We start from the raw sequence: 27,605 nt of genomic DNA on the forward strand, positions 1-27,605 counted from the left end.
ATATTAGTACCCTCCTCACAGCATTGTTGTGAAGATTAAATGAGTCAATGCTTATAAAATGCTTGGCACATTGCCTGATGCTTAATAAGAACTGTATTGTTTTTTTTTTAAACCAATGAGCCAAAAATAATAATAAATGAATGACTATATTTAATATATACACACGCACACAATCAGGAGTTTACAGTTTACAAACACTGTGAGTTTTCTCCTCAGACTGCCTCCATTACCCTGCAAGGGAATGTTACCCACACTTTACAGGAAACCCAGGCTCAGAGAGATGAGGTGACCTGGCTATCGTCTTCTGGTTGTCCAACTGCAGCTCCAGAATTTCAGACTCTGGCTTCTTTGGATCTTGGGTCCCTGCAAATATCCATTCGTAAGCCAAGAACGAAGGAACCAATGAGGGAGCTGCAGGGACCCCAACTTCTCAGAACACCTTGAAAGAGAAGGGTTGTCCTGACCCCACAGCCACCAAAGACCACTCTCCCCTCCAGCCAACCCAAGGCTCTCTCACCGCGCTGCCCAGTGCTGTGTGTGTGTGTGTGTGTGTGAGAGAGAGAGAGAGAGAGAGAGACCCACAGGTTTGGGAGGAAAGAGGCTCAGCCATGCGGCCAGAACCATAGGACCACGTGAAAGAACTGGGTGGTGAGTGAGAACTGGTCAGCTGCCTACCCACAGCGGGAGAGAAACAGCAGCTCTGCAGGCGCCCAGAGTCCCCAGGCCCGCTCCCCTCCCCCACCCCCTCTCAGAACAGCAACAGGCTCTCTCTCCTCCGGGCATCTCGCAGCCAGAGCACAGAGGGGCCCTCGCTGCTCTGTGATTTTTCAGATCCACACCACCCATCCTACAAATAATCACGAGATGGCATCTGGGCCAACTTCCAGGCCGGCTGCTAGAGACTTCGGCTCTCACAGAGCTCTCAGCCAGGGAGGTGAGCCTCGGAAGAAGAGAAGAGAAAGGTTGAGGAAGGAGTCTCCTTGCAAGGCCACCCCCCACCCAGATCCTTCAGAGGATCCCAATTCCTAAATTCTGAAGGTCCACAGACCAGCACCTGATCCTGCTTCCTAGCAGAGGCTACAGATGCCATGACCAGCCTTTGACAAACATGGCGTCCCTGGGAGCCCATTCCTTCGGCGTCTCCCCTCCTCACCCTCCCATGACACCCCCATCCCACTCTAGCTCCTCAGGCTTTCTTGCCTCTTTTGCTGCACATCCATGCATTTTAGATGGTCTCTTGCTCCCTTGGCATAAAGGAAAAAATGCAGACTTTAGAGACATACCCACTAGGTCTCCATCACATTAGCTGTGTGACCCTGGCCATGTTGCTTAATTCTGTGGGTCACAATTTCTCCACTACAAAAAGAGGGATCATGTGATGATTTAAAAGTCTGATGGATATGAAAATACTCAGCATATGGCGGGTGTTCAATAAATGCTATATTTCCTTTTCTTGAGGGCTGCCACCGAAGAGTGGGGTTAAGAGACTAACAGGATAAACCTTCTGGCCTCTGCTTTCCCCCTTCATTCTCCTTTTTAAAAATCTTGCCAGGGGTTCACACAAAGAGAACCACTTCTCTTTCTATGGGGCATACACGCGCATGTACACACACACACACACGCACACACACACACACACACACACACACAGGAATATTATTCAGCCATAAAAAAGAAAGAATTCCTACCATTTGCAACAACAAACTTGATGACTTATGCTACCTGAGGTAAGTCAGACAGAGAAAGACAAATACTGTCTAATCTCACTTACATGTAGAATCGAAAAAAGCCAAACTCACTGGGGCACCTGGGTGGCTGAGGTCATATTCTCAGGGTCATGAGATCAATCCCTGTGTCAGGGTCTGTGCTGAGCAGGTAGCCTGTTTCTACCCCTTTCCCCTCTAAAAAAAAAAAAAAAAAAAAAAAAACCCAAACCAAAAAACCAAACTCACAGGGACAGAAAGCAGACTAGTAGTTGCCAGAGGCTGGCAAGTGGGGAAAACAGGTGACAAAGTGTACGAACTTCTAGTTAAAGATAAGTTAGTTCTGAGGATCTGATGTACACTGTGGTAACAACGGTTAGTAACACTGTGTTGTACACTTGAAAGTTGTTAAGAGAGTAGATCTTACATGTTCTCAACACACAGATATAGGAAGTAGGTGAGGTAATGGATGTGTTAACTAACATTCTTGTGGTAAACATTTCACAATGCACAATCTATCAAATCATCATGTTGTACACCTTAAACTTACCAATGTTGTATGTCAAATACATTTCAATCAAGCTGGAAAAAAATTCCATGGGATATTGATTCTCAACAGGAGATGCCCTCACTAGGGAGGCATTTAAGAATCACCTCTAGGTGTTTTTTCAAATCACATACACACACACGCACACAAACAAATGCACACACGCATAAGTACACATTCAATGAGATTTTGGTATTCCATTCTTCTGATGGCAAGATGTAAATCGAAGCCTTAGTGAACCTCCACACCAGAGGAAGTGCAGAGAGGAAAGAGTTTGGGAAACACTGAAATAGATCATTTATATGCCAAACCATCTCAGGCTCACAGATCTGCTTAGATCTCAGCCTGGCATATCTCCCCTCACCAAGTCTCTCCTTGGTATCTCACTTCATTTCCTTCCCTGGCAATATAATTTAGATTATGGTGGATCTGGGTTCCTCTTCACTCCTGTTTGCTTGGAGTCTTTTAACTTTCTTATCCACACCAATCCAACCTAACTGAACTCAACTCAACCCACCACAACTCTCCTAAATTCAACTCAAGTCAACCCAACTCAACTTACTTCCACTTATCCCACCAAATCCAGTTCAATAAAACTCAACTCCACTCAACACAACCCAACTCAGCTTAAGTCTAAGTTCGATTCACGGCAAACTAGCTCAGCTCTGCTCCACTCAACCAAACCCACACCCAACTTCCATTCAATCCAATCAAACTGCATTTTATTCACCCCACCCACTCCTACATGATATAACACAACTCTACTCCACCCGAACCAAACCAACCACACTCAACCCAACCAAACATAATTCAACTCAACCAAACCCATGCCGCCCAGCTCAGTTTTTCTCCCTTTGTATCTCCTTCTTTCCAACACTTAGTATCTGCATTCCAACCCTGACTCACTACCAGATTTCCTATCTGTCCCTAAATAGTCAGACCCAGAGTTAATGCCTCCTTAAAAGAAAGATGGGGAAATTTTGCTTTGGACTTTCCACCTGTTTGCTCTTCTCCCAACCCTAACTGCATCCTCTTGCCTGTAATAACCTTCAGTCATCTCTGATTCCCCACCATTTATCCCTACCCTTTAATGAAGCCCTGGGGCCATGAAGCCTCAGATGCCCCTAGCCTGAGCCACTCTCATCTCTGCACACATTACCCCCAAGGACATGATATCTGGAGAACATTTAGATCGGGGGTGGGGGGGCAGAGGGTTCCAGTCCCGGAGGAAATCCGAAGGTCAGAAGAGTGACCACCAGACCGGGCACAGTGTAGGCAACAGCAGGATCTTGCTTGACCCCCAGGAAGCAGAACGCTCTGCAGCCGTCTTTCCTGCTCACTCTCCTGAACCTCTTTCTAATCCTTTATGGCTGCCCTGTTCCTGTCTTTATCTCTCAGTCTTGGTCTCTGTATCTCCGTATCTCTGTTTCTCACTCTCTCTCTCTCTCTGTCCTCCCCGTTATCTCTGCCTCTGTCCGCAGATGGCCTTGTCTCTCCATCTCTGTCTGGAACATGCTCTTCCTCTTTCAATATCTCTCTTACCGCTAACTCCCTCTTCTTGACTCTGTCCCGCTCCATCTCTGTCTCTATTTCTGGTGCAATCAACTTCCGGTTCCGTGCCTTGGCTGGGGAGCTCCTTCTCCTGAACACAGGTGCCTCCATCCCTTCATCCCCTCCACCTGCTCCCTATCAAGGGAGAAGCCGTCATCCCAGACCATCCGCGGGCCACTCTGGCCCCGGAGCTCAAGCTGCTTCCCCACACAGGAAATCACAATTGTGCCCGCAGAGCTCCAAAGGAGTTCAGGCCAGTCATCTTGTCTTACGGATGAGGATACTGAGCCCCAGACACCACAAGGAGCTTGCCAAAGCTCATTTAGAGTTAATGGAGCAAGAACAAGACACTGTCCACTACAGACCTAAGACTCCGAAGCCAGAGGAGAAAGGTCTGGGTACCAGCCTGGCTGGGAGGTAGATGGAAGGAAGTGACACCTGTCCCCAGAAGCCACCTGCATGAACAAGGACATTAACTGCCTTCCAAACCATCTCGGAGCAGCACTTCCCTGTCTGTCTTTCTGTCTGTCTCACAGCAACACACAGGGATGGTGGGTAGGGAAGAAAGGAGATAAGAGCATTCTGGGTGCCCTTCTGGTAAAGTTCGTTCACATTGACCCCGATCCTTCCTGACAATTCTGAGAGCATTAGCAGGAGGCCCTCAAAGGCCAAGGGGAGAGGAGGGAGCCAGGGTTTGACCTCCTGCAACAGAACGTTCTATAGTGAGGAACAGGGCTGGGGGTTTAGTCAAACTACAGCCCCAGTCCAGCCTCTGAGCCCTTGGCTGCAGGCTCCCTGCCCAGCCAGGCACAGCCCCAAGACTGTCTGGGTCTTCATGAAGGTGAACCTTCGGGCCCAGCCACACGCCAGGACTGCATTCCTCCCCAGCCCCACCCGGCCCTGGCCTCCTGGCCGCTTGGGGCGTCAGCAGGAACCAGACCTCCCTGGTGGGTCTGGGCCAGGCCTGAAAAAGGGCCCTTATCCAGAAGGAGGCCCCCACAAGCTCCTCCAAAGCCCGTGACTCTGCACATCTCACTGCCCTGGGCCTGCCTCAGCAGCACCGAGTTCCTGGGCTGGCGCCGGCCCGGCCTTCCTCAGAACCCCAGAAGAGCTGAAAATAGAAAAGGAGAAGAGAAGGCTGTGGTCAGTGTGGTGGGCAGAAGAGAACTTGCGGAGGGGAGAGGAACTGGTTCCTAGGCTGCGGATAGACGCCACCAAGACCAGCCCTGGCCAGACCTCCGGCACCCTCGCATCCCTTCTCTAAGCCCTGGCCTGCCTGCCTCTCTGTCGAAGGGGCCTCTGATCTTGGGCCCAAACCTCCGTGGAACAGATCAGAGGACTGTGGCCCAGAGAGGGAAGGAGGTTGCCCAAGGACAGGTAGCAGGAGAGGGAGCCAGGATCCCAGGCTCCTGGGATCCTGTGATGATTTAAAGGCCCGGCTCCTTCTCCAGCAGGTGTTCGGGGCACGGTTCTTTCTGGGCCCCGAGCCTGCCCCATCTACCCACAAGGCCAAATTCAAGTAGTTTCCTCCCCGCATGAACTGTCCCACCCCGGGAGTGCCCTGTTCCTCAGAACACATAATGAGGCTTGATTCCCAGCTCCCTGCAGAGGCTTTGGGAAGGCCAGGCCCTCCCAGTTCTTCCTGCCGCTTTTCTGCTGACCTCCGCCTTGGCTGGCTTTTCCTTCCCCTTTCCCCAGCCCCTCTCTCTCCACTGCCACCATGGGCCCAGTAGAGCCTGGGGTGGGGGGTGGGGGAGCCCTAATTCCACCCTCTCTCCTGCTGGGACCTCCAGACAGGTCCCTGACCCTGCGGCAGACCCGGCAGGGCTGGAGCCCTCTCCCTGCCCCGCCCCCACCACCACCTCCAGGCAGCCTTCATTCTTAGAAGGTCCTTGGACACACGAAACCGGAATCTGCTTCCCTGACTTCTCTGCTGCTGCTTCTAAGACCTTCCTCTTGCCCGATGTCCCCGCAGAGACCGGCAAGCTACAGCCTTTCCTGACCGCGGTCCCTCCGGTAGTCGGTGAGTTTCTCTGACTCCACCCCACATATCCCCTCCCTTGGCTGACCCTATCTGTATCCTTTCCCAGGAGTAAATAGTAACTACGAGTGAAAGAGTTTCAAGTGAGTTTTGTGAGTCTTTTAGCAGATGATTGAACCCGAGGTGAGTCTGAAGCTCTCACCCACTCGCAGTGAGTGTCCGAGGAGAGGGCGTCTTAGGCACAGACTGGGCTCCCCGGCCTTGCACTTGGCCCCGTGTCATTGCAATGCCTCCCACAGTCGTGCATCTAAACCCCATGACAACCCTCCAAAGCAGGTGTTCTTGCTGTCAGTCTTGGTTCACAGATAGGGAAACTGTTAACTCACCTGACTTAAGGGGCATGGAGGGTACATGAAGAAGGTGATTTTGAAAGCAGGCAGCCAGGCCCACTGTGGTCTATGCCTGTCACCACTGTGCTGTCCCATCCAACTCAGGGAGGCCGAGGGGGACACATGAGAGTTTGCAGGGGAGAGTTCGCAGAGGGATTCCTTGGTAAAAAAGCTAAACTTTGACCTGGGGCCAGTGGGAAGCCATTGGTGATTTCAAGCAGAGGGTGACGGGAGTAGCTGCAGGTTTCGCTGAGATCCCTCGGGGGGGCAGCATGAGAACAAGTGGGGAGAAGACCAAATCTGGCTACTGCAGCAGGCCAAGCACGGGGAGTGCGTTGGGGGACAATGGTGGTGAGACCCGAGCCTTGGTCTTGGTGATGGAGAGCAATGGACACCTGAAAGGCAGACTTGACAGTATCTGGGACAGACTGGATTTCGGGAATAAGGGAGCGGGAGGAGCCAGGGGTAACACCAAGCACTAGACAATTAGGGTGCTAAGTCCTAACACAGAGGAAGAATGGATTTGGGGTGGGCTGTACCACCATTAATAGTCCTAGAGTCCTGAAGGACAGGGCTGCCCCCACCCCAGGGCACAGGGCCCTTTTTGTCTGGACCAGGACAGTCGCAGAGCTTCAGAGTAGGGAAGCGGTACATCACCTACCTCAGCATTGCCACCAGGTGGCAGCATAGGCCACCTTTTCCCAGGAAGGACCCTGAAGGAGGAAGAATGGAGCATCTTCAGGCAGCAGATGCAGACACATGGGGAGACCTGCACATGGGCAAAGGGCCTCCTCAGGGGCCTGTAAATGTGAGTTCTTGCAAATGCAGCATGCAGAGACCGCCCCCCACCCCCACCCCACCGATCTAGGAGGCAGGAGTCCTGGGTTCTAGATACCACCTGTGACCCAGAGCCAGCAGTTTCTCCCCTATAAAGAGCGCAAGCCCTGCATGGGAGCCAGAAGCTGGCAGGGGGACTTGGACCTGCTTCTCTGGCTTTCCACCCCTAAGAGCTGTGGCTTTCACACATTGTTTTAGAGGCAATGTCTTTTTTTTTTTTTTTTTTTTTTTTTTTACAAAATCCCAAGTGTCTCATGTATGACACAAGAACAGATTCATACTGATGTGCTCGAGCTGGAGTGGACGTGCTTCCCAAACCCACCCAGAGGATGAAGTCCAGACCCCTCACCTCGGCATTCAAAGCCCTCCGCTCCCTGCCTCTTCACTCCTTCACCCTTCCACTCTTCCAGCCCAGGCTGGACTTGACCTTGGGAATGCACCTCTCCTCCCCTCCTGATTCAAACCTTCCTCATCCCTAATGTCAGGCTCCTTGTCACCTCCTCTGAGATGGCTCCTCCAAAGCCCCTGGGGCACTGCCCTGCATTTCAGCCAGCATGCACCTGCTGTGGCTGGGTCCTTCCAACAGGTCAGCAGCATTTCCTCTTGCTCTGAAGGTCTCATGTTCTATGTATGCTCATGCCTGATTGGGCCATGCCTGATTCCCCCATAGTAGAGTATGTCCAGCCTCATGCAGCTGGGAGCTGGCACACTAGTCTCTGCCCCACCATACCTCCCCAAGCCACATTAGCAAATAGTTTATCTTTCTTGGGTCTTTGCTTGCCTCCCCCAGGACCCCCATATACGAGGGGGCTGCTGTTATCTGACCAGAACTCTGTATAGAATCAGGACTAACTACATCATTTGTGGGGTCCAGTGCAAAATGAAAGTGTGTAGCCTCTTTTCAAAAATTACTTAAAATTTAAAGACAGTGATAGACCAATCACACACCCATGGAGGCACTCCTGACATTTATGGCCTACACAAGGGGTCTCAAACCTGACCAGCCCACAGCCAAATGTGGGGTTTTGTCTGCCAAGAACATAGTCACTTTTTTCTTCATTCAAGGGCACTGTCTTCTGGTCAAGCTGGGTCTGGCAAGGCTGCATCTGCACAAAAGGGAGTGATTTTTCCTTAAGTCACACAAAGTTAAGGTCTTGGCCAGTGGCAGCCCTGCCCACATTTGCTGAGATCTCTTGATCCTGGCACATGAGCTACCCTCCTGGACTTTTGGTTGAATGAAGAAAGGGGACCACAAGTTGGACACGAGACATTGAAGAGCAGGGTTTAGGGCAAGCTAGTACACAACTGTGGCCCATTACTGTTCCATAGACAAGTAAATGAATGACCAAGTGAGCGCTTAAGACTAGATAGACATCTAAGTCATGGAGTTGTGGAATTACAAAGCTAAGGGAGACTGAGAAATCCTCAAGCCTGGGCCATTCAAACCATGTTCTCCAAAGCTGTAGGAATCTGCAAAGGTGTGTTGGAGACATGGAAAGACTAGGCACTCAGGGATCTGGTCCCCTTCCTGCCCTTTGACCTTTTTATCTGTCTCAAATCCTGGGCTTCCCATATAAACTTTTCTTTCTTTCTTTCTTTTTTTCTTTCTTTCTTTCTTTCTTTCTTTCTTTCTTTCTTTCTTTCTTTTTTTGCTTTCTTATTTTATTTTATTATTCTTTTTTTATTTTTCATTATGTTTAGTTAGCTAACCTATAGTACACAGTAGGTTTTTGTTGTATAACCTTTTGTTTAAAGAAGTTTGTTGGCTCAGGAAGGACAAGAGACTTGCCCAAAGTTCTGAGGCAGAGCCTGGGGAGAGGATCAAAGAGGCGAGGTCAGAGGTCAGCATGAGCGCCCAGATGAGAGCCTGAGGCTATAAAATCCAGAGAAGTGGAATCAGTGTGGAGGATCCCAGACAAACCAGAGGGAGGAGATCAGGGATGGTAAATCTCAGTTCTGAGAAGAGAATCAAGGTCAAGTTCTAAGTTCAAAGGCCAAAGGTGGGGGCTCGTTCTTGCTTTATTCATTCAGTCGGTATTTACTGAGCACCTACTATGTACCAGGCACAGTTCTAGACCCTGGGATACAGCAGTGAACAAGGCCAAGTCCCAGCCTTCACACGGCTCTCATTCTGGGAGGCAGGGGTCTGTGTGCAGGAAATAAACATTATTACAAGAAAACAAATGAGGCCACCAGCTAGAGATAAGTGATACAAAGAAAACTGAACAGGGTAGGAGGGAGACACTGCCAGTAGGTGGGCTAGCTCCTATAGAGTGGGTCAGGGAGGGCCTCCCTGAGGAGGTGACATTTGAGCTGCACTCTGAATGAGTTGGGGCTGCCAGTGTCCCAGCTGGGGGTGGGGGGCGGAGCTGCCTGCCCGGAGAGCCTGCAGATCCACAGGGTGAAGCTGGGCAGGCTGGGCAGGAAGTCTGGCCCCCTGTAACCGTATCCCCAGGAAGGAGGAAGCCAGGAAGGCGCTTTCAGCAGTTGCATTCATCAGGGCCAGCGGCGGTAACCCCCGGGCAGCACCAGAGCCTCCTCAGGGCCCCTATCCACCTTTAGCTGCCTGGGGAGGAGACAGCCAGGGAGGGAGGGCAGCCTAGAGTGGGCCCTGGATTCTCTTCCAGACAATAAATGCTTCCAGGTTCCTGGGGAGCATTCCTTGGGTCACAGCCGCATCTGATGTCAATTACCCCCGGTGTAGGGTTCCAGGGCTGAGCGGGGGCAGGGGTAGAGGGAAAGCCGCTTCTCCGTAATCAGAATCTCCTGGCCCAGCGGTGAAGGCACCCTGGGACAGGTCCCCCCCAGATTTAAGGATTCAGGGAGGGGTTCTCCCTGGAGAGGTCAAGCTGTGGTGGAGAGCCTCTGCTTCATAGCCATTTTGCTGTGTGACCTGGTGCAAGTCACTTAACCTCTCTGGGCTCCCATGGAAATGATGACAATTCCACCTTTCCCTTCCCAGCCAGGCAAGAGTACCGTCCAAGTCTGGAGGGCAAAGCTCAGTGCTGTGGGCTGGGCTGGGGTGGGCTGGAATGGGGTGGGGTTGCTAAACCCTTACTTTTTCCTGCGTTGATTAGATCTTAACCCTCCAGCAAATACGTCCCCACCCAAGATTATGGTGCCAGAGTTGCTGGGATTAACAGATAAAACAGACCAAGGGCATGCTACCCCCACCTCCAACCTTCCCCAACTTGCTTGGGCAAAGCACTGTACCTCTGGGCCTCGGTTAACTCATGCCCCCTTCCAGACGGGATGTGAGGGTCAGATGAGTAAGGAGCCTAAAGCCGGTTTGGAAAAGATACACACCAGTGCACGGTGTTCACTGGGTCACATTTGCGATCAATAACAACCACAAAAATGGTCATACTTCTACGCACCCGGAGAAAGACTCTGGATTTGTAACATCTACTTGATGCGGGTTTTTGTGATTGATGACCTTGAGCAAGACGTGCCCTTCCAGCCCTCAGTTTCCCCACCCACACTGGCGCCTGCAAAGCTCCACCCTGAAAAAGGTTTTCCTCGGGCTCCTGTCCCAAGCAGCCCCATTTGCACAAGGGGGTGTCACCCAAGCTACACGGGTGAGTTTTCCCCTGTTGGGTAAAGCATTCCCCCTGCAGTCTGAGTTCCACTAATGTACCTTTTCTTCTCGGGGACTGCAGCACAAGGTTGGGTTTTTCTCCTGACAAGCGAGCGGGAGGGGGCGGGGCCGGAGGTAGGCTTCCAGCGGCGGGTGTTCATTTACCAGGAGGGAAAGCAGGCTCGGGAGGCGGCGAGCCGGGATTCGAACCCGGCCGGGCCTGCGGGCCGCAGGGGCGGGGCGCGTACCTCCTTCCCGGGCTGCGGGCCCGGAGCGGATGCCGGGGTCAGCGGAGCGCGGGGCCGCCGGCCGGCCGGCCGCTCCGCGGGCGCTGCTTTCTCCTTTTATGTCCGTGCGGGGGCCGGGAACTCCCTGCCCGGGGCCGCGGGCCGCGAACAATGCGCCGCTTCCTGCCGCCCGGCCCGGCCGCGGCCCCGCTCCCGCCCCGCCCTGCGGCCGCCGGGAAATGGGCCGGAGCCCCGGCCGACTGCGCTGGGACACGGGGTCGCGCCCCGGGAGACTGCAGGGCCCGGCGAGGGCCGCGGGCGGGGGCGGAGGGGAGCCGCGCTGGCCCCGAGCCGCAGCCGGGCGCGTCCGTCAACGACACGTGCGCCCAGCGGGCACTCGCCGGGGGTGGCCGGGCCATCCCTCCGTCTCGGCCACCCGGCTGCGCTCCGCGCCCAGGTCGCGGCTCCATCCTGCACACGCCCGGCACCGGGCTGCGCTCCGGGCGCACCGACGTCCCCTTGCCGATTCAACTGAACATCTCCAGCGCGCCCGGCTCTGGGCGAGGCCCTGGGGCCTCCGTGGTGGACAAGGGTCAGCAAAGCCCCGGGGCCTCGTGAAGCTAACGTTCTAGTGAGGGGGGAAAACACCCCAAATTCCTGAATCACACAGTATATTTAAAAGTGATCCTTTTTTCAACAAAAATGAAGGGAAATGAGGTCTGTTTTAAGTAGGGTGCTTTTGGATATTTTAACTGAGGTGGCATTTGAACAAAGACCCACAGGACACGTATCCCAAATATATACCTCTCAGAGAGGATATGCAACACCCCCCCAAGTAGATGCACTGCACAAACGTATACACTGTGTACATCAGCGTGCCCACACATGTAGGAGTACCCACCAGTCCACAGGCAGTGCATTGTACATGTACAGTACACATAGCCACTACCTGCCTGTCACCTCCGTGCATGCCCAGATGTGCACGTTGATGACCATGCCTGCATCTCCCATACCCACCATCACCCCCATTTCCATATAGTCTTCAAGTACAGAGCTCTGTGTCAGGCTCACAGATGCCATACCTCAAGTATAGGGTGTTTCGCCCATATGGTAACACCATAACACATATATTTTCATGTCTTGTGTCCATTATGTAACGTAAGTCACATGTGCATATACCCAAGTACACGTATCAGAAAAATGGGTGCCTACCCTCTACACACACAAGCATACCTACACGGGCCTCTCTTGCTCATACAAACATACCATATGTACATTTCCCACGTATTCCCTGTACCTATTTTATACATCCCGTTTACACGGCCACGTGCCAATAATCGTAATAATGTTTACAGAGCACTCACTATGCGCAGCAGGGTCATAGGTGCTGAAGTTGGAGTATTTCATTCAATCCTTAAGGCAACTCTGTGTGACAGGTACCACCTGTTTAGCCTAGCCATTCAAAGCTCACACAGGATCAGGATGCCCTGGCTTTGAGTCCTGGCTACCCCACTATGTCACCTCCGAAAGCCTCGGTTTCCCCATCTGTAAGGTGGAGGCAACAGTCATCCTTCAAAGGTTATTGTGAAAAGCCAGTAAGAAAATAACGCAGGAGAACCGTATAGCACCATACCAGGCACACAGCAAGTGTTCAATAAAAGTTACCCAGCACTATCTGTATCCATTTTGGAGAGGGGAAAAATGAGGCTCAGCGAAGTTAAATGACTTGCCTGGGGTCACACAGTGTGTAAGTGGAGGAGACAAACATCAGGCACAGGTCTATGGGACCACACAGTTCAGGCCCATGAAATATTCTCCTGCTGGTGCTTCCATATTACACGGCAGACACACACACACACACACACGCATGCACACACACACACATGCACACACACACAGCCCATACCATGCAGACTCCATATGCTTGTATCACATAGCTCCCATGGTATAGATATGAATTCATTCAACATTTATATGATCAATTTCCATCCACAAAGCCAGGCACCCATCTAGGTATCTAGGTGCTGGGGACACAGCAGGCGGCAAGGCAGACTTGATCCCTACTCTCATGGCCCTTATAGACGGGCACACATGACTGTGAACACACACTACCTACCATCTGCATCCGTACAATGTGTCCACAAGCAGATACCCTGCACCCAGAGCCGAAGGTATGACTTACTCGCACACCTAATTGCTAAACCAGCTGCCCATAATCCACGTGAACACAGGTCTTACACCATTTACACATGTTCAGTATATCTATACCACGTGTACACATAGACCTCCTATGTATGTGTCATTCACAAGTGGCTAGGGTATACACTGCCCATAACCTATGTCTACATATTACACGTAATCAGCCTGTGTCACTCGTGTACCTGCTTCCCTTTCTGCCCCACGTGGGCAGCTTGGGAGGCCCAGGTCAGCCCCTCTGGGCCGGTCTGGGTCGGGGGCACAGTGGAGGTCGGAAAGACAGGGCCTGGACCCCCATCGCAGGGGAGAGAAGGTGGCCCATGGCTTCATGGCTGGCGGCCAGGAAATTATAGTCGACACCAAACCAAAGCGGCCCCTTGGCGGACCAGGTAATCAGGCCTCTCCCGGATTCAGCCTGACAGCTTAAATGTTCTAATTCCGCTGCCAGGGGCCCAGCTCCCAAACTCCGGCCATGGCCCAAGCCTCGGCCCTCCATCGTAATTGGACCCACGTTTTCATTACTTTGAGATTAGACAGGTCCCCTCTGGCCGGGCTGGCTGCAGCTGCACGGGAACCATCCCCCAGCACGACTGCATTTACCTGATTATGGAGTTTATTTTATAGCAATTGCTCTGGAGTGCTGGAGGCCCCCCTTCGCTCCGCCCCCTGCTCCCCAGACCCCAGAGGCCTCTACCAACCCAGGACGAGGAGTGTCTGCCTAATGTCCTGAAGCCACCTCCCTTCGGCCCTGCAATCCTGGAAGTACCCTCCTCTGGGCTCCCCTGCAAGGACTAGTTCCCTTTTCCAAAAAATCACTTAAGGGTGCTGGGATCAAGCCCAGCATCTGGCCCCCTGTTCAGCCGGGAGCCTGCTTCTCCCTCACTCACTCCCCCTGCTTGTGTTCTCTCTTGCTGTCAAATTAATTAATTAATTAATTAGATCTTTTCAAAAAGGAAAGAAAAACAAAACATGTGTCCAATTCCTGAGCTAGTGGCCAAGGCTAAAGGCCAAGGTGAAGACGTAACTTCATTCGACACTGACTGTGTGCCGGAAAGGAATGTGGCTGTGACCGCTGCTTTCCCAGACATCACAGTCTAGCCGGGAAGCCCGGCAGCTTTCCTAGTGCTCGGTTGATGCTCAAGGGAGGCCAGGAGACCTATAGGAGGACACAGAGTTAAGAAACGGGGTTGGGCTAGGGCGCCTGGCATGTCTCTCTTGATCTCAGGGTCATGAGTTCGAGCCCCATGCTGGGTGAAGAGATTTACTAAAAAATAAATAAACTTTAAAAGGTGGGAGTTGGGGGGGGGGGTGGCGGTTGCGGTGTGCGCCTGGCTGGCTCAGTCAGGAGAGCATATGACTCTTGATCTCGGGTCGTGAGTTCATGCCACATGTCGGGTGTAAAGATTACTTAAATAAATAAACTTTTAAAAAGGCGAGGTGGGGGTTGGGGATGGAAGTATTTGAAGCAGAAAACATGCAAGTGCAACACTCTGGAGAGAGTGAGAGCCTGGTGTGTGTGAGGAACTGGAAAAAAAAGATAATGAAGTTCAAGCTTCGGGTGTGCAGGGCAGAGGGAAGATGGGGGTGGGGGAACAGAGGTCGCCAGGGCCCCAATCATAAAGGGCCCTCCTTAAAATTGCTGGCACTTCTCCCCGAGGCTCCAGGAGCCATAGGGTGGGGGGGACCACGCTGGAGGGACCCCCTGCATACCACATGGGAATATTTTAAGTAGTTGCACAGTTCTGAATGCCTCATGCATAGTAACTCAGCTTATCCACATCAGCCCCCACGAGGGAGGCAAACACTCCAGGCCCACGATCCCTTCCTCACAATGCTGAAATCCCCAAAGCTTCAATGACCAAAAGGTTTTTACACGGATTTGGAGACAAACTGTGTGGTGCCCAAGTGACTTGAACCAAGCAGAAGTTACTTTTGTTCATTTCCCTGCCTGGTTTGGGAAATGGGAAATTGGAAAATATTCATGTTTTGTTGGGAAAAAAATATGAATTTGATTTAAGAAATGACCCAGACCCCACCGGGTGGTGGTACAATGTATGGGTTATGTTCTCTACTAGACTTTATTCTTGGGGAAGTTTGGAAACCCTCTGACTTCACACCTGAATAAGGGACTCCGGGCTTATACTAGAACCCTCATTTCACAGAGGATAAAACCATACAGAGTGGAAGTGATTTGCTCAAGATCACACAGCAAGGTGGGGTCAGTCTGATTTCGGTCTGACATCCCGTCTTTTGATTCTTTATGCTCTGAAATGGGGGTCTGAGCCTGACCCCGGGGACAAAGGGTCCTGCACGACAGAGGGAGAGCAGACATTGATGAGAATGTGAATGAGGCGTTGGGGGGGGGGGCGGTCTATGGCCTCTGACCTCCCGCTGTGCCTGTGAGCAATGTTAGTTCCCTTCCACAGGTGGTGGTGCCAGCATCAGAAAAGGGAGCCATCTTGGCCAAAGTCCTGTGGCAAGAGAGTCACAGAGGAGGGAACGGGGCTTGGGGCTACAGTCCCCAGAAACCTGGCCTTCCCACTGTCCTGAGGACAGTCAAGAAGGAAGCTCGAGCTGCACCTGGTGCTGCTGAAGAATGGGATCCCAGCAAAAGGTAGGTCCAGGTCAAGAGCCCGTAGCCCCAGGCTGCCCGGCAGTAGAGACCTGGTGCCCTGGTATTACCCTGTCTGACAGACCCCATCCCATCTCCAACTCCAGCAGGACTGCCTCAGCCACACCTCTGCCTCCTCTGCCTATTCTCAGAGTCTGTGCCCAGCCCCCTCCAGGAAGCCTTCCCTGATCATTCTGAGCCGAGCTGCTGGCTTCTTGATATTTGAACCCTCTGACCATGCCTTCTTCACTCTCCTTCACTAACCAAGTATTTTAGCCTCACTTGCCCAGAGATGAATAAGGAACCACCTGAAGGAGATGAGGTTTGGGACGCACAGACCCCTGTGCTGGCAGATCCTCAGGTGTAACGTCCCCATCCTGGGCCTCACCTCCCACCCCCCCTGGAAGTGCACAGCCGTCAGCCCTGGCCTCCTGACCACACACAGCTTACTCCCCACATCACGCTCCATCCTCGTGCCTGGTATTGAGCCCAGGTCTGCACTCTGAATGTCCCCGAGAGCATCTGGAGGACAGACCCAGATGGCAGGCTGGAGGCCACCTCCGGGGAGAAGCTGCAGGAATCAAAAAGACCAGCCGTAGAAAAGGTGACTTGGCAGAGCACAGTCCCCAGTGCCCCCTCAGGGGGTGTCCCAAGGGAGCACAGGGTCAAGGTTGGGAGAGTTCATGTTCATGGACAGCACCTGGGCAGCAGGGAGCCAAGGAAGCTGGAAGAGGCTCCTTGTGGGGGTGGGGGTGAGGGGTGGGGGGTGGGGGAGTTGCTCTTCATCCCCGGGGAGAACTAGTGAGAACTGCTATCTCTCTCCTCTCCGCAGGAATTTGGTGGAAAGGATTTCATCACCAGACACATAAGGGATCAGGAGCTTTCCGAGACCCAATTTTCAGAACACCCCGCCTCTCCACCCAAAAAACACAGTGTAAGAAATCAAGGAAGTAGTGAAGGACCGCTGCCTGGCCTCCAAACTTTCCCACCTGCCTTTTGAGTTTTGTGGGCTGTAGCCAAGCCCACAACGAGGACTATGAAGGCAATAATAATAATAACCATTGCATCCGTTGGGGGCAGAGCTACCGTTCAGCCGGAATGCTCTGCTGAGGCCCTAGGGTCATTAAACCCCGTGAACTGTGTCCCCACCAGTTGCTAAGGAGCCTCTCGGTCCCCAAGCGTCCTGAGCACACCCCTAGGGGCCCACCTGCCTGGGTTATAACGCCACATCCCATTCTCTGCCCAGAAGGCCTGCCTCTGAGCATCCTCGCGTCTAGTTCACCTACAGGAACATCATCCTGAAGGGAGATGCCCTGCCACCTGGGGCGGCACCTCCTCTGCCAGGGCCCCCGTTCCCAAAGCCTGAGCAATCAAGGCCTGCTCCCTCCCTGGGCTGGTGCAAGTGCCCGCCTCCTCCGGGCGCCTCTCCGGAGCCTCTCCGGCTGCAAACCCAGCTCATTTGCATGTGGATCGTGCCTGCCACCATGGGTGCTGGGGTCAATTGAAACTCAAGAAAAGAGAAGAAATTTATGCAAAACTGTTGATTGCATTTGTATGTAATGAAATCATCCAATATTCATCTGACTATAGAATCTAATCTGAGAAGAGAACTGAAGGACATGAGTGTCACTGCAAAACCGTAATGAGCCACTGTAGTGATTAAAAAAGCTCTTGAGCCTTCTGAAAATCCAGGCAGAAATAGCGTCTAATCAACTCTGAATATAGGAGGCGAGATTGGGCTGGCGCGCTGCGCACGGCCCGCCGCGGCGCTGGGGGTGCGAGGTAAAGCCTGGCGGCCACGGTCTGTGGGTGCCAATCGCCAGGCCACAATCAGCCGAGTCCTCCGTGCACAAAGCAGTCGCCGCCTCTTGCCACGCAGAAGGAGCCCAATCACGGCGGTTGTGAAGAGCGGCTTCGGGCTTTCACCCACCTCTGAAGCCTGGCCAGAGGCCCCGTATGGGTTCCTCGCTCCTGCCCTGGAAGGCAGAGAGGGTTTGGGTCTCTGGGACTGTCACACCTGGACACCCCTAGCGCCCCACCAGCCTGAGTTGGGGAGAGGGTCTATGTTTCTCGGGAGCCCTGGCTCATTACCAAAATGTCACCTCCTCCATGCAGCATTCCCTGACTGCTCCCAAGACACTGGCAACTCCCACCAAACTGTTTAACACACGATGCTCCACCCCTCACCCCTGCTTTGTTTTCCTTCATAGCACTTAGCTCTGCCTGGCATTGTTATTCCTCCATCTGTTTAAAACCATCTGCCTCTTCTAGTAGACTCTGAGCTCTGTGAGGGCAAGGACTTTACTGGAGTTTGTTCGCCACTGTGGAATGTGGAGAACTGGGCTTGACACTCAGTAGATGCTCCTGAATGGTGAACAAGTAAGTCAGTTCAGTGGGCAGCCAAACGTGTGTACTCAGTCTCTCCACAAATACTTGTTGCCTACACAGTGCGTGATGAGTAAGGCAGTCCCTGCCCTCTGGTGCTCCCAGTCGGGGCAGAAGGCACACACTGAAGACGTTTACCTATAACCAAATGGGACCCCGGGGGGGCTGGTTCCGTCCAGTGGCTGGAGGAACAGCAGACGGTTCCCAGCTGGGGGAGGGCAGGGAAGGCTGCCAGGAAGCAGGGAAATGAGGTGGCAATCTTAAGGATGGACAGGGAGCTTAAGGATGGACAGGAGCGATCCAGGCAGGGCTGGGTCTGGAGTGCCCCCCACAGAGGGAATGGCATGTGCAGTCCCCAGAGTGACCAGCATCTGCGGGGACCCAAAGGAGGTCAGAGCCAGAGCCGGCTGGAGCCAGAGCAAGGGAGAGCCTGGTGGGACATGGGGCTGGAAATACAGTCCAAGTCACACCTCGCAATTAAGAGCCTGCTGGGATTTTTTCCTGGAGATGACCCGGAGCCTGTGGCAGGGAGCAGCATGACTTGCATTTTGTCACTGTATGGAGAACCGGTCAGGGGGCAGCTCTGAAGGAACACACCTGGGCGAGGGGCTGTTCACATACCCTGGCGATGCAAGATCCCAGGGGGCCTCTGAGCAAGGCCAGGTCATGCCAAAAGCTGTTTTAAGATGATGAATCTGACAGCAAAATACGGAGCAGAAGGGACCCCCGGTGGGAGGCAAATTCATTATCATTCATTCATTCATTCATGCAAGCATTCATTCATTCAGCCTTCCAGCCCTTCCCCATGTGCTAATCTACAGTTTCCAAACTGCTCTGGGTTTGCCTACCAGGTGACCGATTATTAAAACGGTTCTAAAGCTGGAGTCAGTAGCTTCTGAGAATCGGAGGGATTCTGTGCCTCATAAGGCTGCTTTTTTTGGCCTGGACTTCCTGACATCAAAAAGGCCTTGTGAGTCATTGGCCTTCTTTAGGCCTTAAACTCATCAGTACAGGGGCACCTGGGTGGCTCAGTGGGTTAAAGCCTCTGCCTTCAGCTCAGGTCATGATCCCAGGGTCCTGGGATCGAGCCCCGCGTCGGGCTCTCTGCTCCGCAGCGAAGCCTGCTTCCCTTCCTCTCTCTCTGCCTGCCTCTCTGCCTGCTTGTGACCTCTGTCAGTCAAATACACAATAAAATCTTTAAAAAAAAAAAAATAAATAAAAAAAATAAACTCATCAGTACAAAGAGAGAGCCTCTCGAGATGATCTCTTGGTTCCCTCCCTGTTCCCCAAAGTCTGCAGCTCTAGGTCCCCTGAAGGCACTCCAAGAGGACAAAGTCCAGTGGAATGAAGGTCCTGAGGTGAGGTCTGCCCTGCTTTATGGGAGCCAGGGGAGCTCCCGGCCCAGCCCTGCCACTCACTTGTTCTGCTGTGAATGAATGTGCTCTACCCTCTCTGTGCCTTGGTCTCCGCCCAGCTGCTGCCTCCTTCCCGGGGGTGGAGGGGGGCAGGGTTTCGACTGGCACACAAGGCTCCTTCTGGGCTGCTGCCCACACTAGACCCCCCTTACAAAGGAATTCCAGGAAACTACCCTTCAAAAACAAACAAAGGGGGGGGGGAGGAAGTTGCATAGGGAGAGCTATGCATCCCCACTGCCCACACCACACACACACACACCCACCTCACAGGTCAAGCTGGAGTCCCAGGTCCAACACTCAGGGCCATCCTGTGACCTCGAGCAAGTCATTTAGACTCTCTGAGTCCTCATCGGTAACACAGTGGGTCTGAGAATCAAGTTAGACCCTGTAGCTCGGGGCAGAGCACGGACTAAGTGCTCAGGAGGTGGGACTGGGGTTAGGGTTGGGCCACGCCTGCCTGGATGGCAGAGCAAGACTCCTCCATCTTCCTCCTTCGGCCTCTGCTACAGCTGGGATTCACTGGGGGTCAGCGGAATTCAGGGATTCTTTTAACAGGTGGATTTGGTGGGAGGAGCCAAACACCTGGGCCTCACTAGAGAGGGCAGAGATGGGACGCCCCCCCACCCCAGCTTTAGGCTTTGTAGCAATGGTGCCCCCCAACACTAGCTAGGATCAGGGGATTTCCTGGTCACAGCAAACAAGACCTCCCAAACATTTTTGAATAGAAGCTACCACCCCCTAGATCCCCATTCTAGAAGGAATGCTTTGACTTTCAGGAACCCACTCCTCTCTCCCTAAAATTGATTATGGATATTGGATCTAAGAAGTCATCAGAGCCTTGGTGGTTTGCCTCCTCAGGTGGTAGATGGGAGAGCTAAATCCAATCTCACAGACATCCCTGGGAATTGCCTCTGTGCTGGTCCTATACTGGAAGTCCCTGTCCCCCAGGGCTCCTATCCAATGGGGAAGACAGTCCATGAACATCACCAAAGGCAACACAAGATGGAAAGTGCTTTGAGCCGTGAGAGACTGAGATCAGGGAAAAGGGAGACCACCTCTGACTGATAAGTAGATTCCCGGAAGGCTTCCTGTAGGAAGTGGCATTGAGCTGGGTCTGAAGGATAGCTAAGATGTGTCTCTTTCTCTCTCTGGAGGAAAAAAAAAAAAATTGAAACAAAACGAGAAAACAAAGGAATAACCACTTCTATTTTCACAACCCCAAGTTAACACTTGGCCAAGTTTTCATTTTGATCCACATACATGAAATGACTTTCCGGTAACTTTAATTTCTTCCCCTTGTCCCCAGTGGCAATTTCCATTATGAATTTGGTAAATATCCCTTCACAACTCTGCCTCTAAAATAATTAATTTATAGTGCAAAATAGGGTCAGGAATAATTTTTTTTAATTACTTCGTGTCATTCCAGTTTACATAAGGGGTGTCACACTGTCTCTGTGACTCTGTTTGCTTTTTCCACTGCCCGTTATGTTTCGGGGGCTCTCTGGTTCAAACACATGGCTGGGGCTCCCCACACGGCATCCCACGGATGCACCGTGCTTATGTACTCCTGGACTTGGTCGGGTTTCCACGGATCGAGGTCATCCAGGGAGGCATTTCAGGTAGAGGAAGCAGTGGCAGCAAAGGCTCAAGGATGGGAAAAGTGGGGGGGCGCATCTGGGGGGCTGGCAGGAGTCCAGGGTGGAGGGAGCACCAGCAGTGTGTGGGAGTGCTGAGGGAGGCCTCAAGCCCCAGGCCAGGAATCCACTGCTGGCATGCTGGCCATCTGGGAGTGTGGGGACAGACCCTCCCCCCCTTAGAACCGCCCTCCACAATAATTCCACTTATCCACCCTCCAAGTCCTCCCCAGGGAGGCCTCTGTTACTCTTTCCATTAATTGTCTCATTAATGACCCACTGAAGTCAAGTATCCATTGTTCTCTGGGCCTGGGGCAGCCTCCCCGGCTTTCTACCCTGGGGGGTTTGTAAACGTCTTTCCTTCCCCGCTTTCCTTTGGCAGGCGCCCTTATCTGGTCCCTGCAGCCCTGGCCCAGGCTGCTGCTGCCCCTTCCTCCACCCCCACCCTGCCCACGGGCCCGCCGCGGCCTCCACCTCCACCAGCTCCTAGCGCGCTCGCCCCCTCGCCTCCCTCTGCCTCACTCCGTCTCCGCTCTCTGCACGTCTCTTCCCGGTTTTCTGTTCTCTTTCTTTTCTCTTCCTTTCTTCTTCTCTCTCCCTTAACTGTGTTTCTCTCCCTGGATTTCTGCTGCTTTCTCTCTTCGCGTGTATTTATCTCCCTCTGTGTCTCTATCTCCGTGTCTCTCTCTGGGGGTCTTGGAAAATCTCTTCAGGATGATCGCCTCATTCTTAACCCTCTGTTTCTTTCCGTCTTTGTCTCCGTCTCTCATCTGTCACTACCTGCTGACTGTGTTGTGTGTCTCTCTTTGTCTCTCTGATTCTGCCTCTTTCTCCCTCCCTCTGGCCTTTGTGCATCTCTCTGTCTCTCCCTCTCTGTTTGTCTCATGTCTGTCTCTCTCCTCTCTCCGACTCACCTCTCCCTAGCTGTCCCTCCTCCCGTGGGTCTCTGAACCTTCCTGATTGACTATTGTCCTGTTTCCAACCCCACTGCCTGCTCACCCACTGGGTCCCTGACACCCACACTGGTTGGAGTTTCCCTCTGTTGCCTTGTTCCCTGGTTACCGCTCCGGCTTCCCTTGGGTGATGGTGTCAGGACAGCAGTGCTAGGAGTAGGCGTGACATCCCGTAGCTAGCAGACTTCGGGATTCATGCATCTGTTAGGTTAAAAACAAAACAAAGCAAAAAGGAAAAAAAAAAAAAATCCACAAAACCCGAGGTGACCAATAGAGGGTGTTTATCTTTCTAAATGGGATTTTTTTTTTCTAGAATCACCAACTTCTTCTCATTCTGTAATATAAAGAACACTTTAAGACCAGCAGTGAAAGCAGCAAAAGCAAGATCGAACAGTAATAGAATAGTCCTTTAAGTGAAATCAATATAATTTTATGAAAACATTTGCAACATTATGTGTATTTTACTTATTCTGCCCCAAATGCATGACGCTATTGTCAGGGACCCGTCCAGTCAGAAACCACTGCTCTTGTGCAAGCCCCTCACTGGACCCATGGGGAAACGGAGTGACTTTTGCTTTGGGTAGAAAAGGCAAAGCTGGGACAGGACCCTTAGCTCTTGGCCAGTTGGCCACTCCCTCATCCCATGGGGCCCCTCTGGTCTCTTCATTGACAGAACTTCCGGAGGCTGCCTGGCTGGGGGTGCGGGGAGGGCAGACACCAGACCCCTGCATTCTGTGCCTTCCTCTGGTCCTATGTGTCTCTGAACAATTTAACCCCTTGCTGTGCTTCACTTTCCTCATTTGTAAAATGAGCAAAAATAATAACTAGCTTCCTAGTTATTATAGAACAACTAGCCTCACGCACAAGAAAGGTCCAGGACTGTTAGCCACGATTAGTATTATTATCACAAAGTGGAGGGGGGTAATTTGGGCCGAGGCTAGAGCCTGGGAGAGGAGGCACATGTACCCCCCCCACCCCAGGGTGGAGGGGGGGTGGTCAGGCTGAGCGCCGAATGTCACGGGGAATACCGGCCTGGGACCCCAGCAAGGCTGCTCTGCGGGGCCGAGGGTGGCACCCTGCCTCTTCAGGAACCCACCCAGCTTGTTCAGGCACCCCAAGCCCAGGAGCCAGCATTCCAGTCACGGACATGGGCACTCCCAGAGGGAGCAAAGGCGAAGCTTCAGGTGGCATTCATGACTGCAGAGGCGAGCAAGGGGGACCCTGGACACGAGAGGAGCAGGGTGGACGCCAGTGACCATGGACACCATGGGAGGCAGCCTTCAGATGCCCAGAAATCCTGGAGGCTGACTCAGCGGATGAGGTTGGAGGTCTGAGCAAACAGGTGAGAGTAATTAGGGAAACTTTGGGTTATTGATGTAAATTGACTTCATTTGTATTCAAGGCCAGGCAGGCCCATTACAATTGGACAAACATTTCCTTAACAGCTGCTCCGAGCCATGCACTGTCCTGGGCAGGGGATGCACGGAGGAGAAGAACAGGCAATGTTCTTTCCAGGGATTCACACGAGGCTGTCTTGTGCTGGTGGTGGTCTGCCTCTGAGGAAGGCCAGACACAGGGCGAGGCCAGCCTGAAACATTTGACGCTTAATGTTCCCCGGTGCGTACCACTCCAGGATGTGCCCGGAAAGGAGAACGCTTTGAAGGTAGAACTGATGGGACCTGGTGACCTCCTGGATGAGAGCCTGAGGGACAGGGAGGTGCGGGTGGCTCCCAGTGTCTTGGCTTGGCACCCGGGTGGACAGCGAAGGCATTCCCGAGAGGCAGCGTGGGACAGCCAGCGGGCCTGGTGGGCACATGTATTCCGGAGGGGGTGGGCTGAGTTTGGGGCGCTTGAAGCATACACAGGTCAATGGGCGCACACGCATTAGGGGTCAGGAGAAACATCAAGACAGAGAAATGAATGAGTGTAAGGATTAGGACCAGAAGGAGCTGAGAAGGCTAGAAAAATTTTGCCTCTTGGGCAGGGCAGTGATCTAAGGCAGCGCCGAGCAGGCAAACAGCCTGAGACAAGACATGGAGGGGAAAGAAAGCGGCACAAAAATTCAGAGAAGGTAATAACAGCATTGAGCTTAAGCACTAGTTGCCTTAGGGTAGATGTGAGAGGCGAACCACAACTGAAGAGCTACGGAGGCTTAGATGGCAGAAGTTACCGCACGCTAGGTGAAGTCTGCACACAATTCGGCGTCAACTGGGAGCCATTGAGGGGTGTGGAGCAGGAGAGTGGGGTGACCAAGCCTATGTCTGAGCTTGAGCTAACCTGACAGCACGTGACCAATTAAAGCAAAGACCAGAACAGAGAAATATGAGAGACAGGGATTGCCGCTTCTTTGTTCCTTCAAAGCAGTTCACTTGAGTTTGTTCACTCAAGCAGTGAGACCTTCTCTGTGCAGAGGCAACCCTTCTCCTCAACCTAACACCTAGCCGCTTATCTCCTAAGGGTTCAGACACCCAACCACCTAGCACTAATACTGCATGCAAAAAAAAAAAAAAGAAGAGTAACTGTAGACTTCTACTTAACATCTCAGGATTATCAGTACATGTGCATGAGTTTGGTCACCTCCTAAAAGAAACAGAGTTTCATACAAACATGCAATGGAACACTATTCAGCCTCAAAAAGGAGAGACATTCTGACACCTGCTACGATGTGGATGAACCTGGAGGAAGCTGTGCCGAGTGAAAGAAGCCAGACACAAACACTAAGAGAGTTCTGGAGGCCTCCTTCTTGTATGATGTGAATGTACATGCTCTTGCTGAACTGCATGCTTACAAATGGTTAAGGCGGCAAAGGTTAAGGAGATTTTGTCACAATTAAAGATAGAGGTCATTTTCTAAAGAAGCTTCCAAATGGATTACAGAACAAAACCCAGCTCTAAAACAGAAACCACGCCTAGAACAGTCATTTAGAAACCTACAGGTAGGGGCACCTGGGTGGCTCAGTTGGTTTAAGCCTCTGCCTTCAGCTCAGGTCATGATCTCAGGGTTCTGGGATCAGCCCAGCATCGGGCTCTCTGCTCAGCAGGGAGTCTGCTTCCTCCTCTCTCTCTGCCTGCCTCTCTGCCTGCTTGTGATCTCTATCTGTCAAATAAATAAATAAACTCTTTAAAAAAAAAGAAAAAGAAAAAAGAAACCTACAGGTAAAGGAATGGGAAAGCTACACCAAGCAAATGTAAACAAGAAGCAAGTGGGGGCTGGGTGCTTGATAGAGGACAGACTGGAGTCTCAGACTGCAAGCATCGAGTGAGATGAAGACGAGCAGAGTCAGGCTCTCCGGGCACCAGACAACTCGCAGGAAGGCATCCAGCAGAAATTACAGGAAGTGCAAGAAGCAATATGAATGCTAGTAATAGGAGACTGAAACACACCAAAAGGCTGAAAAGGAATACAGAAAACCTAATAGAATCTATAAAGTACATTTCCCTTGTACAAATCAAAATTTGTACACCCCCTCCCCCCACCACACAGAGACGATACCCTTTAGTGCACATCATGGAAACTGACCACGTATTAGAGCAAAAGAAACCAGAAAGCTTCGCTCAATGCTTTCAAGGGCATAGAGGATGTAGGAGCACTTTGAAAACAGAAAGGGACCAAGCCAGTATCAGTTATTCGTGCCATCGACGCGATTTCTGTCGTTACTGTCATTATCCGCTGGTTCTCTTTCAAGTTCTAGGGGAGTCTGCCCAGCAGGTGGGAGGTGGAAATATGCCAACATAAACCTTCCCCGTCATCCCTTCTGTGTTTACGGTGTGCCGTCTCCCATGCAGCTTTCAAAACACACCTTTATTAGAAATAGTTAATTGTTTTATGAGAGGGGGCTTTCTGCTTCTATCGCCTTCGGGGCCTGGAGCAGAGCATTGTGAGTAAGCTTTCTTGAAGACTTACCAACTGAAGTGCACTGAGTAAGGACCGACTTCAAAGTCAGATCTGAGTTTCAAACTGACAAGCTGAATGCCCATTCTGAACCTTGGTTTTCTCGTATGTAAACAGATAGGAGCAGTAGTGACACCAGCTGACACTGTTCAGACGTTTAACTCATGTGAAGTAACTCATGTGAAGGGTCAGGCAGGGGACCTGCTCTACGGTAGGCATGCAGTAAAGGTTAGTCTGAGGTTGAGGAAAAGTAGGTAAAACTCACCAAAACAGATGAACTTCGACTAGAGGTTCTTTTTTCTCAAAAAGCAGGAAAATCATCTTGAAATGAAAACATCCTCCAATGCACGTAAAATGATTTTTTCAAGATTCATTTATGTATTTGAGGGGGGTGGGTCAGGAGGCAAAGGAAGAGGGAGAAAGAGGCCCAAGCAGATTCATGCCTGGAGCCCCACATAGGGTTCAATCCCATGACTCCGAGACCAAGACCTAAGCCGAAACCAAGAGTCAGACACCCAAACCGACAGTACCACCCAGGCACCACTATAAAATGATTTTTTAAAATATCATGGGGGTGGCGCACCTGGGTGGCTTAGTCGTTGTCTGCCTTTGGCTCAGATCATGAGCTGGCTGGGGGTCCTGGGATCGAGCCCCACATTGGGGTCCCGGCTTCGGTGGAAACCCTGCTTCTCCCTCTGCCACTCTCCCTGCTTGTGTTCCCTCTCTCACTGTGTCTCTCGCTGTCAAATAAATAAATAAAATCTTTAAAAAATAAATCATGGGGTAGCAGTGAAGTAAGTTAAGGTACATCCATAGTATGGAATAGCACACTGCCATGAAAAAGGGGTGAGTTGTATCTCCAGGTTCACATATGAGTAGGTGGCCATCATGTGTTGTTGCGTTTAAAGAAAAAAAAAAAAAAAAAAGCAAGCTTCCCAATATGAACAGAATTGTTTCATCCTCTGCTTTTTTAAAAATTATGTAAGTATACAGGTCTGGAGGGATACACATCTAATCATTAAAGGGGAGTAAGATGGGAAAGTTGGTCTAACTTTTTATATTTCAGTTTCTTTGGTAACTTCTAAAACACACATACACACACACACGAGCATGTAAGAAAGTAAAAAAAAAAAAAAAAAAAAAAACAAGACAAAAATTTTTGAAGTCTCTTTGGTCTGTATGTTTCATGGGACTTGGAAAGCTGGTGAGCTGAATGGAGGAGGAGGTTGATCCTTCTGGCGAGGGTAGGAATTTGCACCCGCAGCTTTTCTTTGTGAAAGAAAGAGCTTCAAGGAAGGAGAAAGGGAGAAGGCATTGCCCCAGCATTGCTCACTACTCAGCAGACCTGAGCAGGTAGTCTCATCCTGGTCCCTGCCACCACCGCAGCCCGACACAGAAGAACAGAGAAACTCTTTGATAAATGTCAACTGAAATACAGCAATCAGCTGAAAGCCATTTGCTGAGCTGTCTGACTGCCCTGGGCTCGGGGTTTTCCTTTATTCATTTATCATGATATACAGCTTTGGCCAACATACACACAGGAGAGAAATTGTTGACATGTGGGACCCAAGTACAGAAAATCTTTCATTTTCCAACCCCTCCCCAACCCCGTCTGTTCACCAAATAAGTTTTTGTTTATTTAAAGACTACAGAGGATTTGGCTGTTAAGAACCAAATGCCTTTGGAGTGGAGTTACAACATAATTTAT

At 51.8% G+C, this 27,605-nt stretch overlaps 1 long non-coding RNA gene across 1 annotated transcript; it reads left to right on the plus strand.

Annotated features, from left to right (window-relative positions):
* The first annotated feature begins 5,438 nt into the window (after positions 1 to 5,438).
* Positions 5,439 to 27,578, plus strand: LOC131812078 (uncharacterized). Its single transcript, XR_009346267.1, has 5 exons — positions 5,439 to 5,824; positions 15,435 to 15,622; positions 19,297 to 23,348; positions 23,452 to 23,669; positions 24,552 to 27,578. It is a non-coding gene; the product is annotated as an uncharacterized LOC131812078 (long non-coding RNA).
* The last annotated feature ends 27 nt before the right edge of the window (positions 27,579 to 27,605 follow it).

Source organism: Mustela lutreola, chromosome 12, assembly GCF_030435805.1.
Source record: "Mustela lutreola isolate mMusLut2 chromosome 12, mMusLut2.pri, whole genome shotgun sequence".
NCBI lineage: Eukaryota > Metazoa > Chordata > Mammalia > Carnivora > Mustelidae > Mustela > Mustela lutreola.